The sequence below is a fragment of the Chanodichthys erythropterus genome, chromosome 12 (assembly GCF_024489055.1).
Source record: "Chanodichthys erythropterus isolate Z2021 chromosome 12, ASM2448905v1, whole genome shotgun sequence".
NCBI lineage: Eukaryota > Metazoa > Chordata > Actinopteri > Cypriniformes > Xenocyprididae > Chanodichthys > Chanodichthys erythropterus.
In genome coordinates this window covers 54,085,389-54,101,225 of record NC_090232.1, presented here as the reverse complement: position 1 = coordinate 54,101,225, position 15,837 = coordinate 54,085,389, and positions in this window count along the sequence as shown.

Sequence of the window (15,837 nt, the reverse complement as noted above, 5' to 3'; positions counted from 1 at the left end):
GTCTTTGTACTCCCTCTAGTGACACAAAGCGTCATCACATTCTCAGGTGAGTCTCAGAGAAGTTGTGCTTTAAACTGCTTTAGGTGACTAAACAAACAAAGTAAGAATAAAAACTAAACTCAACGCAGAAACTAGACATCAGAGCATCGGAGACACGCGGAGCTCGCACCACTGTGGGCTCAGCAAAAGTGCACATCTAGGGCGCATAGGGGGCGCTCGCGAGCACCCTTCTGAGACCTAAAATTAACAAATTCACAATCAACGAATAACCCATGCTCGTCTAGGCTAGTACAGTTTATTACTATTTGATGTTTGTATCCTTTTATTTTATTTTATTTCATTTGTTGGTTGGTAGCTTGTATACATTTTTGCCATTCGGTGACAACAGTACAGCAGAGTGTTCACAACAATGTCTGAAATAAACTTCTATGTATCTGTGTCCTAATAACATGTATATAAGCTAGCCTGCTGTGAGTATTTGTGTAACTCTTAATTTATTTATAGCCAGTGTTTCCCATCCTCCACAGCCATGTCAGTAAGGCTCAAACTTCCTTTATCAACAACAAACTGCACATTTTTCCTGTTTTCTCATATTATACTGGATATTATGTAAAATTGTAATTAAAGTAACACAATTGCACATATTTACTTCTGTCACTTTTTTTTTTTTTTTTTTTAAGCTTTAACAAAGCAACATCAAAATCTTTCCACACCTATTTGCGAATCACTAGTCTCCAAGTACCAGGGCCGGCCCAAGCTTTTATGGGGCCCTAAGCAGAATTTTATTTGCGGGCCCCTTAGATAAAATAACTTAAGATAAACAGTCTCTTTATATATATATATATATATATATATATATATATATATATATATATATATATATATATATATATATATATATATATATATATATATATATATAAATGTAAATATACAAAACGGACAATATTAAATTAAATACTTAAATAATGACATAAAATGAACAGATCAGATGGACCTGTAACAAAATAACAATAATACATTTATTAACATTAAAGGAATAGTTCACCCAAAAATGAAAAGAAATTAATACAGGTTTGGAACAATATGAAAGTGAGTAAATAATGGCAGAAATTTCATTTTTGGGTGGACTATCCCTTTAAGGACAAGGGGCAGCATGTTTACTATTTGGCTTCTGTTACATTAAGACCTGCATGCATCTAAAATACAGACACACATCTGAGTTTCTCTCAACTGATTACTTTCACTTTAGACATAACAAACTGTGTTTATGTAAACCTTCTGTGTATTTGACAATATTAGCACAATCAGACACGAAAGATAAAGTCCAGTAATCAGACACTGCTTTTTAGTGTGCGATGTACGCGCTCAGAAAAAGCGCAAGTCAGAACAGTAGAATTAAATATTTAACCGGCAAGGCTTTAAAGCACATGCAAATAATGAACTTTTCTGTACAGTATTGGACGGAGGCACAGAAATGAAACTGACAGAATGTGCACTGTAAAAATCAAGCTGTCATGTGCTCTTGGGGGCCCCCTGGTGGCCATGGGGGCCCTATGCAGCCACTTAGTTCGCTTATGCCTTGGGCCAGCTCTGCCAAGTACTAATTGATTATAATAGTTTAAAGGTATAGTCCATCCAAAAATGAAAATTTTGTCATCATTTACTCATCCGTTCGAAACCAGTATGTTTTCTTTTCTTCTATAAAGAAGAAGATATCCTGAAGAATTTTGGGAACCAGTAGAACTAATGTTAGTGCCCATTGACTTCCATTGTAAATTGAAAAATACACTGATACGTTTTTCAAAATATGTCCCATGAAAAAAATTAGTCATATAACTTTGAAATATTTTGAAATATTTATTTTTAATGAACTATCCCTTTAACATGGACCCTCAAATGAGCACATCCTGATTTCATTAACAAAAACAGGTTGTATTTAGTTAAGAGTAGAATACTGTTTAGAGAAATAACTACTACTAATACTACTGTCTCAAGGCCACGCCCACAACAGGGGAAATATCATGAATATTCACGTATACTCCACCCACTGAAACAGTTTTTCACAGGAACTGAATATTACACAACAACGGTAGTCAAAGCAGCATTACGTCACGAAAGTGCGGACTTAGAGGAAGTCCCCATTCCCCATGCCTGCCATTCAAAACTCCTTCCCTGCGTACCGCCACAGCCTTAGCATTAGCGCTTTTTTGGCTAAAGGTTGCAGGCTTGCCTTCCAGTGGCTTTTACACAACATCTATTGTTCTATCTGTTAAACAGTAATGCAGCACATTTGCTGCTGCAAATGCCGTAAATGAGTCCTTCCCGTCGCAACATTCCCTAGTCTGCCTTCTCTTAAAAAAATACATTTTTATCAAAATAAAATCTACATATAGTTCTACTCTTATTCTACTCTTAACTAAATACAACCTGTTTTTGTTAATGAAATCAGGATGTGCTCATTTGAGGGTCCATGTTAAAGGGATAGTTCATTAAAAATAAAAATTCTGATGCCCTCATCTTATTTCAAAGTTATATGACTAATTTTTTTCATGGGACATATTTTGAAAAACGTATCAGTGTATTTTTCAATTTACAATGGAAGTCAATGGGCACTAACATTAGTTCTACTGGTTCCCAAAATTCTTCAGGATATCTTCTTCTTTATAGAAGAAAAGAAAACATACTGGTTTCGAACGGATGAGTAAATGATGACAAAATTTTCATTTTCATATATATATATATATATATATATATATATATATATATATATATATATACATATATATATTCATTGTGGATTTAGTCAGTCGTATCTTTTGTTTAGCCTGTTATTTTGGCTTTGCCCCAATCCTGAAGAGATTCCAATTTTCCAAGTCATGCAAACATGTTCCTAGAGCATACTAAATAGAAGTTACAATGAACTCAAAACAAAACATTTTGGTAATACTGTTGTTGACCCTGTTGTGTGTAAAATCAAAAGTTGTACATGTTTAACATTTTGCATAAACAGTTTCGCTTTGAACATGCGATTTTGTACAACATATTTATAGTACAACATCTGAAGTATCAGTATATGTCCTATGTTTATTTTCATAACAATGAAGAGGTTTGGTAATGTTAAGTTACTGAGTTTTATGCCATTCCATTGTGATCGTGGTTAATTCATTGCTGTAAAGAGTGAAATGCACACCAGTAATCGGCAGTGCATTTTGGGTAATGTAGTTCATGACTTAAAACATTTTATATGGTTAAGGAAAAGAAATTGAAACTGTGAATTGTAACTTTGGTATTGTAAGTTGCCTGAACATTAGAAGATGGGACAATGTAAATAATCTAAATAATGTATTTACAGATTGTGAAACGAGAACAAAGACATTTGTTATTGTGTTCACTTAGTTTTTTTTTATTGTTTTATTAATTTTCAGTATTCATAAATCTTATTAATTCTACAAAAATATGCCTTTGGTGTTATGAATTTTATTAAGTGGAACAATTTAAGATACTGTAAAGAAAACAAAACTTGTAATATGAGTCTGCGTGAAACATTCTGAAGAGACATTGTGAAATGAGAACAAAGACATTAGTTATTATTGGAAACAAAACTGTTGTCAAGTGTAGTGATGTATGATCTCACACAGAAGTCACTGATTTCTGCAGATTTCTGTTGAATTCATGCGACCAACTGGAATATAAGCAAAATCTTTGAATTTCACTCGCGTAAAACTTACAATCTTATAGACTCCTAATAAAATTTACCCACAAATTTTTGGCAGCAAAGTGGTAAATATGATTGCAACTTCTCAGTAAAATAAAGTGCATGCTTTGATGTGACATGTGCATAATCAATAACCATTAGAAAGTTAGACTGTCTTTTTATATAGCCATGTTTTGGCTTTTTATATTCATTTGAATTCATTTTCTCAACAATTTTAATACATTTAACTTAAGCATATGAGTTAAGCATACAGTATGAGTGTTTTTTACCCTCAGTTGTACAGAAACAACAGACAAACACAGTGATTCCATGTCTTAACTTGCAGTAATTATCATTTAACATTAATAACCAAATGATTGTTAAAGTATAACAAATGATCATGTATTCTTTGTGAAGTCCATCCAATGGGTGTTAAATCTCACACAGACACACGGAGCAGTTTGTGGGGATCAAGAACGCAGCATAGAGGGGTTCAGTGAATGTGGTGTTGAATGTGTGTAAGTGTGTGAGTGTGTGTGTGTCAGAGACGCTGTAGAAGGACAGAGTGCCGGCCGACACGTCCACATACACTCCTACTTTAGTAGAAGATGAAGGAAAAGGTATATTAGTCGGACAACCATTGTGCCAGGCGATGTAGCCAAAGCCAGAACACTTCAGTTGCCAAGACCGTGTATTACGACCAAACGAATAGTCATTATCAGCTCCTTTACTCCTCGTTCCTTTATATGTCACCACTATACCAACACCCATCCGCCCGCTCCATTCAACCTCCCAGTAACAGCGTCCAGTCAGACTCTCCTGACTCAGAACCTGCGGCTCCCAATCGAATCTCTGCGCATGATCCGGATACGGCTGCTTCTCTCTCACATGTGTCGCCTTCCGGTTCCTCTCAGACAGAAAGAGGTTAGGATGTGCTGTGTTGGGATCCAGTGTGAGAACACAGGCATCTGAACACAAGAGTAAAGAAAATTTACAACAAACGTCTTTGACTAAATAATGTAAATGTGTTTGTGTAGTAGTGATGGGAGAAATGAATATTTTCAAAGCTCTGATTGAAGGAAGTGTGTGTACGATTTAATGCAGTCACTTGTTCATTAAAATAGACATGTTGATCTGCTTTATCAATGCAGAAATGTTTTCTGAAAAAACAAAAGCAACTTAACAAAAGTCAAGGGTCAAGAGCTCAACTAAAGCTGATCACCATAATGGTGACTAAACATCAAACTAGACATTTTCAACAAAAATTCAACATCTAAACCTCAATTAATACTCAATAAGAGCTTCTGTAGACGTGTGTCAGAAATAAAGTCTGGTTAGTTTAATCATAGTTGTTTAATCAGATCTTCAGAGATTTAATGTCTTTTATCTTCAGTTCATCTAAGGCTGTGGCTGAAGAAAGTTGTAATTTGTGTTCTTATTTCTCTTTCTTTCAAGATAAAAGTTGCAAGATAAAAAGTTGCAATTGCCATTTTACTTTTTTTTTATATTCCTTGCCGAAAACAAGCTTCCATTTAATACTAACCCAAAATTATTTATAAATTAGACTGTTGTTCATCGGTGTTTGACCCCTCAGAATTTTGAAATGTTTCAAAACCAAAATATTATGATGTAACGAAGCCTCATTCACAGAAAACATGTGACTTGGTGAGCTCTGGACCCCTGATTTGAAACTGAAGATTCATAAATGTTTTGAGGCTTCATGAAGCAGTGATTCAAATGCATCCATCACTGGTATTCAGACTTACACTGTTGTCTTAAGGTGATCCCGGTATCTCCAGCATTTTCACTGTGGAAGAACAAAGCACACATTAATGTACCAGATCGTTAACATAAACAATGAGCAATATACTTGATACAGTATTAACTAATCTTTGTTAATGTTAGTTCATAAAAACACATTCACTGTTATCTCATGTTGACAGCAAAATCCTTAAACATAATGCAATAAAATAATGTTTTATTGTTAAAAAAATTGATGATGCTCAGTGTTTGGGCTCTTGACCCTTCAAAATTATTTTAAATTACTCTCTTTTAAGCAATTGCAATAGAGTTTCACAGCAAACACTTGCTCGTTGTTGAATCAAATGCTTGAAGGAGTAGGTCAGCTGACATTTTCTGTTTGTGAGACTTTTAAATTGAACATGCGTTTTTCTTTCAGTTCTGTAATAGCTGAATATCAGGAATTTTCTTCACTGGTTCTGCATGTTAACAGCGGGTGCAGTGGCATAACATCTGAGTATGCAAGGAATGCATGCTCATATGGGTCCGGGCAGATTAGGGCCATATACATAAAGCTATGACATCATTCACTTCATTGCTTTAGGGCTTCTTTGAAGCACTTGTGTACACATGCCTGTGACTTTTACTACTAAAATACCTTGGTTCTTACTGGTGGTTCTTTGTTGTTCATTACAATCATTTAATGCACACCTTGCCGTGGATTATCCCTTTCTTGTGTTAGTTCTGTTCTGGTTGTGAAAAGTTTTTGGGTAGAGATATGCCACTCAATGTTGCTTTTTATTCAGCTCTCATTGTTTTATTAAATTTACTTCTATAAGCAAATTGCTCAATAAATACCTTTTTTACTATTACTAATACTACTCTTGTGTTTCTCCTTTAGTGATTCTGCTTGTTAACAGCAGGTGTTCATCATTAATGCTCAATCATCACTTAATTATCTCATTAACTTTAACTCTGTGTCAGTGTTACTTTAACACTGAGAGGGACCATATGTACTCGGTGCAGAGTTAATTTAACACTGGGGATTTTGCTGTCTTAGCTCAGGTACACAACATAAGTAAAGCAAGAAATCTAAATGTATGATCCTACCTCAGACTTATCAATCCAGCAGAGGGAAACTTCACAACTGGATCCACTTTCTTCATAGTTTTGTTGTAATATTGCACTAGACCTAGTTTAAAAATAAACAGTCTTATTTATTCAACCCTAATACTGTAGAATATTGACAGTGGTTTGATTTTGACAGTGTTAATCATACCGACAGCACTGGAGCTCGAGCTGGGGTTGAAGTTCACTGGGATTGAGATTTTTCTAGTGAGTACAGGAGCATGCACAGTTACACCTGATTTAGGATTCGGATCAACATTGTCTCTGCTGATCTGCACTGCATTTGGTACTGGAACAGAGACAGAGAGAAGGATTCACATATCTTACAGGGCATTTCTGACATTATAGTGGTAGGATTTCTAATACTCCTTCTTTACCATCTTTGTGTTTGTTCTCTAACTGTTCAGCCAGATGATTCTCATTCATCTTCCTCAGGATGTCCAGTGTGATCTGAACAGCTCCCTCTGGAGTGAATCGTGCCACCATTATGTCCACTATATCAGTGGCTTTTGCTTTTTCAATATCAGCAGTTGAAATGGATTCATAATTCTTTAAGTACCATTTAAATCTCTGTAGTTTTTGTGTGCTCAGATCATCCAGAGTCTTCAGAAGAAGCTCTAGAACAGATGACATCTTCTATCACTGCTCTTTCTCTGCTGGAGAAGAATAAATATAATTAAAACAGCTGATATATGCTGAATTAATTAAAAATTCAATAAAAATCTGATGTTGTGTGACAAACTTGTCTTAATGTGCAACATACTTAAATCAAGTAACTTTTATTCACAGTTTGATTTGCTAAACTAATGAAAAAAAAATATACCTTTCATCACTACATTCAGTTCAGCTGTGAATAAAGACATTCATTTTCACAGAGGAAGACACATTACATAATGTTCAGGCCTGAAAATACATATAAGCAAATCTTAGCGAATCTAAATACAATTGTTTTGAAAAAAAAAAAAAAAAACTTATCAAAAATATTTTAGCCTGTAGGTTTGTACCAGAACTTTTTTGCACTGATAAATTTGCAAAACATATTGCTCAAACAGTACTTTTGACTACTAAATTGGATTTATCACCAGATAGAAATTAATTTGCTTATGTGTCTTTAAATTAAATTCATACCTCGTTTATTGCTGTGACGATCCTCAGAAACTAGATGACGATTTACTGGAAACTACTTTTGGACTTACAGTAGACGTGACTCAGTCTCGTTTTCAGTGGCAGTAAAAATGCAGCCTGGGCTGATTTGTGTTGAAAACCTGTTTGTCTTGTTATACTGCTTTTGTTGTAAGAAAACAGCTCATAACTCATCTTAACATTTTGTATTATTGAATTATTATTGGTGCATTGTGTTTGTATATGAATAAAAAGGGTGAAAATTAATGTGTGTCATCCACACAAACACTCTCAGAAAAAAAAGTACAAAATTGTACCTTTAGGGGTACAATGGTACAAAGGTACAAATTTGTACCCTTGTGTTTTGTACCTTAAGAGATCAGTTTTGTACCTTAAGAGATCAGTTTTGTACCTTAAGAGAACAGTTTTGTACCTTAAGAGATCAGTTTTGTACCTTAAGAGAACAGTTTTGTACCTTAAGAGATCAGTTTTGTACCTTAAGAGAACAGTTTTGTACCTTAAGAGAACAGTTTTGTACCTTAAGAGATCAGTTTTGTACCTTAAGAGAACAGTTTTGTACCTTAAGAGATCAGTTTTGTACCTTAAGAGAACAGTTTTGTACCTTAAGAGATCCGTTTTGTACCTTAAGAGATCAGTTTTGTACCTTAAGAGATCAGTTTTGTACCTTAAGAGACCAGTTTTGTACCTTTATTTAACAGTACAAAAATTGACCCTTCAAAAAAAAAAGGGTACAAAATTGGCTTTGACAGCGTACAATCGTTGACTATAATGAGATATATATATTTTACACACACACACACTGAATAAAAATCAGAATTTATTAAATCCTTTTCATTTTCACATTTTACAACATTTCATTTTAAACACATTTTTAAACATTCCATATGAGTCCATCTTGCCGGGTGTTAAAAAGTAACACTGAAGCAGTGTTAAAGTTAATGAGATAATTGATTGATGATTGAGTGATGATTGCCCTAGTGAAAAAAAAGTATACTAAGTATACTTGCAGCAAGACTAATTATTAGTATATTTCAAGTGTGTTAATGATTAGTTCATTTAAAGTGTGTTATTTTGAAACAACTAATTTTGTACTAAGTATATTTAAGTTGAAATTAAGTAGTATTAAAATACAACTTTAAGTATATTTAGTATACTTATGTGTACTAAATTGGAACAACTTCAAGTATACTTAGTACACTTTAAGTATATGTCTGTGTAGGGACTAATTACATGCTTGATTAGTGATATTAAAGTGTACTTAATTTGTGTTATAAGTATATACTTTTTGTTACAATATAAGTTGCATTATAAATATACTTTATTTCTGTTAAAAGTATACTTTTATTTGTGTTATAAGTATACTTTATTTCTGTTATGAGTACACTTTGTGTTATAAGTACACTTTATTTGTGATTTAAGTACATTACAAAATAATTATGAGTGTCTTCACCTTTGGCTTATTCCAAATACTAAAAATTACACACTTTGCAGTCAATAACAATACACTTTGTTATTACTTATACTTTGTATAAAGTCAACATTTAAAGCGGATCAAAACCTTTAATCAAAGTTGTCCTAACTTTTTTGATCCGCTTCAAATGTTGACTACTGTACTTTGAATTACATAATCTCACACAATACAGTTGTGCTACTATTTAAATACAGTTTAACACATTTTCCCAAAGTTGAATGCATTTGTTTTCAAGGCCATTCAATTAAATAAAATATAAGAACATAATTAATGAAGAGACATATTTCATTGACAAATCCAATAGTTTTTATTTTAACTTAATATAGATTCAGCATAACTTACCATGTTTTTCATTAAAGAAAAAACAAATATTGGACCATGGTGACCCTCTGTACACAAATACAAATTACACATTATATTCCATTTTCTGATGAGCTTCTCATTGTGTCTGATGGCGTGAAGAACAGCATCTGTTGACAGAATATACAAAGATATAAGACACTTTATATGTTCAACCCTTTATTCACGTTTACAATAGTCTGTCTAAATCCTACATTGAACCAATACTATTTTTGAACAGTAAATGAGGATTAGCAGCAGGAACTGTATCAGAATGGCATGTCGATATTGTTTTCGGTTCATAGTCAAGCATAAAACACTTTATGAATTAATATCATACAGAATACGGGCCGATTTGACCAATCACATGAATGTTTTGGTGCTGCTTTCAAACATGTTCCATAAACCACCACACACAAACTCAAAAAGGAGATATCAAGCCGAAATATCGCTCTCAGTTTGTTAAAGAAAAGAAAATAAAGTTTGTTAACTGGTAGACTACAACTCACCTCCCAATAGCAGCACTTTTCTCCGTTTTTTTCAGGATCGCGTAGGCCATTAGATTAGCCGGTTGTCGTCGCCATCACGGTCAGTCTGCGATGTCACTTGATTGAACTGGTCAGAATCCCCAAGATTGAGCGATGTATTGCGCTTTCAGTGTTTTATTAAATAAATTATACATTGCGACATTATACTTCACCTGAGTGACCGAGCGAGGGGATTCAGACGACGACCGTGACGTCAGCAGCTCTGATTGGCTGAAGGCAGTGAGCAACAAAATCTGATTGGTCACAGACCAAGTCGAAGAGACATTTGAATTCCGACAAGTTTAACCACTCGACATATTTTTTCGCAAGTAACATTACTTGTGCTGCTGGTGTGTTGTTTAATATAGATTTGTGTGTACGATTGTAAAATGATTCTGCCAGTGTAAACTTAATAAACATTTACACATGTTTGGAAATTGTATAGGCTACACTGCATTTACTAAATGGGCTTAATGCATTCATACTGAAATAAATAAGCACAAGTAATATAATGAATTCCAAGGATGAATAAGTAAACTTAAAAAATATATTCAAATTTAACTTTAGATACACTACAATTTCAGGATATTAAATAATGTATTTTTTAAATATACTTCCAGTGCATTGTTACAATGATCATTTTCAGCACACTGTTAAAATATACCTCAAATATATTTTTATAAAGTGCAAATAAATACACTTTTAAAAAATAAACTGAACTTACACTTCAAGTATGTTTTTCTAAAATATATTTTTTAGAAAATATACTAAAAGTACAATTATTTTAAAGTGTGTTAAAAGTTGCATTGTGAAAATATGATACTAATATACTTTTTATATATTTAATGATAGTACATTTTTTGTTAGTATATTTGCAGTGTACTATAGAAAAAGGGAATATATTTAAAATACAATAAAGTATACTTTTTTTTCACTAGGGTGACAATTAGTGGAGACACCTGATGATAATAAGCAGAATCACTAAAGAAACAACAAGAGAAAAAGAGAGAGACACAACAACTACAACTGACTTCCAGCCATTAAACATTATTACACTTATTATTAACCAGTTTGATTTGATTTCTGTCATACATCAACAAAAGTTCTTACTGAGAATGAACAGATGTTTAGATGTTAATGTTTTAATGTTTTAATGAAAGTTTAAAAGTTTAGCATAATAAACATAATAAAAGTTAGTTCAAGTGCAACGTCTTCATAAAATGTGTGGGTTTATGTGTTAACGTTAACACGTATTTCGCGGATGAGTCTAGGCTATTTGATGTGCAGGTTTGCCTAGTCATAAACCTTCATTCCAGCGATATTCCTACAGAAAACACCTTTTAAGATGTTTATGACTCATTAGAATGTATGCAAAAGACAGCTGTCCAGGTGAAGCGTTCTTTAACAGAGTTGGATATATAGGTGTGTGCTGTCTTATCATTCCTCTATCTGTTTGAAATCCATGGATCACTACTCTGTGTTTCTGCTTGTTCATACACAAACATACAAATGAATGTTACAAATGAATAAACAACTATATCCCGTCTCATACAGGCTACTGATAATTTATCAATAATGTTATTTATTTAATGATATAATAGATTACACTTTTGCAGAACGTGCCATGGTTGCGGAGTTCTCGCATTTGACCAGCGGATGTCGCTAGCGTGTCACTGATCCGCTGCTATGCGCATGTGTAGAAATTTCTCATTATTACGAGAAACTAAGTCATAATTACGAGAAAGTTTCTCATTATTATGACTTACAGAATTATATTTTTTTACTCAACTGTGGCGGAAACGGGCTTCCATAGAAATGGTCAGATTCATTGGTGACATCCAGTATTAACTGGTGATATAGATGTTATATTATTTCTTTATAGTAAATCTCTGTTAGCGCTTGAGATCCAGCAGAGCTTTTATAATCTGAAGGGTTTTTTTGAAACACACACAGACATCAAGAATCAGCATATGACCCTCAACAATGGTGACAATCAAACAAAGTGCTTCATGTTGCAGTGCATGATGGGAGCCACCAATCAAAACTCATCCATGGCTCTCATCATGCATTGCTGCATGAATAAATTATGCAGCTGAATTGTCCTGTAATTTTCGTAGATTGTTCATGTTTGCTTTTATTTTTCTGTAGTTTTGTTGTGACAGTAGCTTGTTTTGTGATGTTCAGAGTTGATCTGTTTGTCAGTATTTTGTATTTATTTATCGTCACCGTTCTTGAGAATCAGATGCTGATTCTTGATGTCTGTGTGTGTTTAAACACTGAAGCTTCAGTGTAGTGATGGGATTTATGGCTCTTTGAGGGGATCCGGATCTTCGCGATCCGTTCCTTTCAAAGAGCCGTTCAAAAGAACGGCTCTTTTGGCTCTTTTTAAATGTTTAGTCAGTTTTAGGAAGTCAGCTTGGGGGCATCTCAGTTTTTCCTGGAAATAATCACTGGGAGGAATGATGAGGTGAGATTTGTAGTCAAATAATTAAAACTCGGATATCACACACCAATATCTGAGTTTGAATTATTCTGAAATATTGATTATTACCTCATTTGTCATGTGTGGACTATATTCCATAGTGTTGCACAAATCCCTCTGCTTAGACAGTGACATCACTATTTTGGATTTACCTTTAGTACAAAGTGTGTGTGTGTGTGTGTGTGTGTGTGTAAAGCTACGTTGACTTATGTTATTCATACAATACCTAAATAAACATCAAAAACAAAGCCGGCTGCAATGAATTTCTGTGCAAAACAGCTTTTACTACAAACACTTCCACACAAGAACATTGTTATCACACAAGAACATTTTGATAGAAAACAACAAATATTTAAAGTAGATAAAATTAGAATAAATAAAATGGAAATGTCTACATACTACATACTATTACTACTGTAAACTTTGCAAATAGGACATCAGCCCCTTCAAGTCAATGAACAATAACAAAGTGGGCTGCAATGCATGTCTGTGCAAAACAGCTTTTAGTGAAAAATTTCAATACAAGAACAGTATCACAAAAGAACATTTTTAATGTTTTTAAAAGAACAAGTTTTAAATGAACACAAAATGCAATGTAAATAAATACAAAGCATGTGACGGCAGCGTGCACACGTCATGGCTCCGCTCCTACCCAATGACAGAGGAACGCAGGGTTTTTTTCCACTGGAGTACTCACGTGAAGGATGCGTGCACAACTAATAACTAATATCATCACGCTATAAAGGATTGGCCTGCGCTGGGTGCGCCCCTCCCCCTATAACTGTTCTGTCTCGCGGAGGAGCTCATTTGTGTGCATCTGTGTGAAACACGCATAGGAAAAAAGAACGACAGAAAGAACGGCTCCCATCGTTCATGTTTATGAGCCGTTCAAAAGAATCGGTTCGTTCGCGAACGTCACAACTCTACTTCAGTGCATAATGTATTATTCTTAAAAAGAAAAAAAACTCATACAACTGTTGGATCTCAAGCTGTAAAATCACAGGACTACAATCATTAATACTAAAGCTACACATCAAGCACACAGTCAGAGATTTAGACTCTAAACGACATCATGCCATCACATGATGATTATATCAACATCAAATTATATTGTGACCAGATCGTATTTTCTCTGACCATAACAAATGTGCTTTATAAACACAAAGCTGGAGCAGCCAGAGAATAATTAACAAAAGGTAAAGAGTCAAGAGCCCAACTAAAGCAAACGCTGACCTCTTTCATGGTAACTTGAAATGAAACATTCATAAAACATTAATTAACACCTTTTTTCTCTCTTTCCTTCAGTGATTCTGCTTATTATCATCAGGTGTCTCCACTAATTGTCAATCATCAATCAATCATCAATCAATTATCTCATTAAATTTAACACTGTTTCAGTGTTACTTTTTAACACCCGGCAAGATGGACTCATATGGAATGTTTAAAAATGTGTTTAAAATGAAATGTTGTAAAATGTGAAAATGAAAGGATTTAATAAATTCTGATTTTAATTCAGTGTGTGTGTGTAAAATATATATATATCATTATAGTCAATGATTGTACGCTGTCAAAGGCAATTTTGTCCCCTTTTTGAAGGGTCAATTTTTGTACTGTTAAATAAAGGTACAAAACTGGTCTCTTAAGGTACAAATCACAAGGTTACAAATTTGTACCTTTGTACCATTGTACCCCTAAAGGTACAATTTTGTACTTTTTTTTTTGAGAGTGAATTGTGGAAAGTAATAGGCATATGTACTGTATACACATGGGTCATGGTTTGGAAACCTCTGCTGTAATGCTTGTTCTCCACAGGGCAATTGCAACCTAATGGATGCCAAATATCCCCACAAAAATTATCCTTCTACAGACATATTTTATCATTATTACAATGAAATATTTTAATTAAAACAAAAAGCAGCCTTCTAGGGCTATAAGCCTATAAATGACTAATTTGACAGGGCAGCAGACAGACTTGAAAACAAGTAATTAGCAAACCAGAAATGTAAATTAACCTTCATATATACCAGAATGATTGATAAAAATAGCTGCAAGATTGTTTTGCATCAAACACAGCATAGATATGAAAACGGTTAAGACATCTAAGAAGTAATTTGGATAATAATACTCTTCCAATATCTCATTGGCAAACAAGTTGAAATATCTCTTTTCTTTTCGTTGCCTCGAGCGAAGCTTATTTAAAACAGTGGTTCTGTTCCTGGCAACCCACTGCTCTGCACATTTTGTATGTCTCTCACACTCACTTTAGTTTATGGATTTTCAAGTCTGGGCCATATTCCCAAAAGATCTTAACGCTCGTAAAAAAATAATAATTAAAAAAAAATAAAAAATAAAAAATAAAAAATGGGCGTGTCAGTCCTAAATTTAGGACTCCTAAATTTTTGCTCTAAGAGTATTTCACAAAGCATTTAGTGCTAAAACTAGCTCCTAAATCTGTGAAACGTTAGTCAAGAAGTAGTCAAGAAGACTCTCTAAGACCAGATCACAAACAATCCAATCAATCCAATAAATGTTTGGTGACATAACATAAAGGTTTTCTTCATAATAACATAAAGGAATTCATATACATATAACATATACTTGTTTAATTATACTTGTTGACACTTAACCTACATTTTAAAATGAAGACTTCCATTGCAAAATCCTCTAAAAGCCACCTCGGTCAAAAATGAGATAACGATACTAAGTGAATTCTCTCTGCATATATGTGTTCATCAAAATCCCAGCCTCAGCCCAATCAGAAGTACTGGTACATAAGTAGAAACCTATAAACAGTAGCCTGATAAAAAATGCTAATTTTAAAGAAAAACGTGAGACGGACTTAGAAGTCTTCAAATCTTTATTTGAATATGACATCATTTTTAAAAAAAAAAAAAAATGTTTATTTGAATATGGCAGCATGAGACCTATTTCTACAATATTTCTATATTTAGGAGAAATCTTAGCGGTAAGATAAAATGATTTGTGAATACGAATCCAGATGATCTAAATTAGGTATGCTAAATAAGGAGACATGTTGTGCAGAGCAGTAGGTGCCCAGGACAGGAGTTGAAAACCATTGCTTTAAAATACAGTTTCTCCTACACTTACCTGAGAATGGGAGGATGCTCTGCACCACTAGAGGGAGTATGATTATCTTTCATATGAATGCAGTTCAAAGAGAAAGTAAAGAAAAATAAGTAATGCCATTTGGATAAACCCGTTGAAACTTGTTTTTCAAACGACTAATCAAGAACCAATTTTTTTTTTCATTTTTGTCTAAACCACTGATCAGCTTGTGAAAGATTGATAG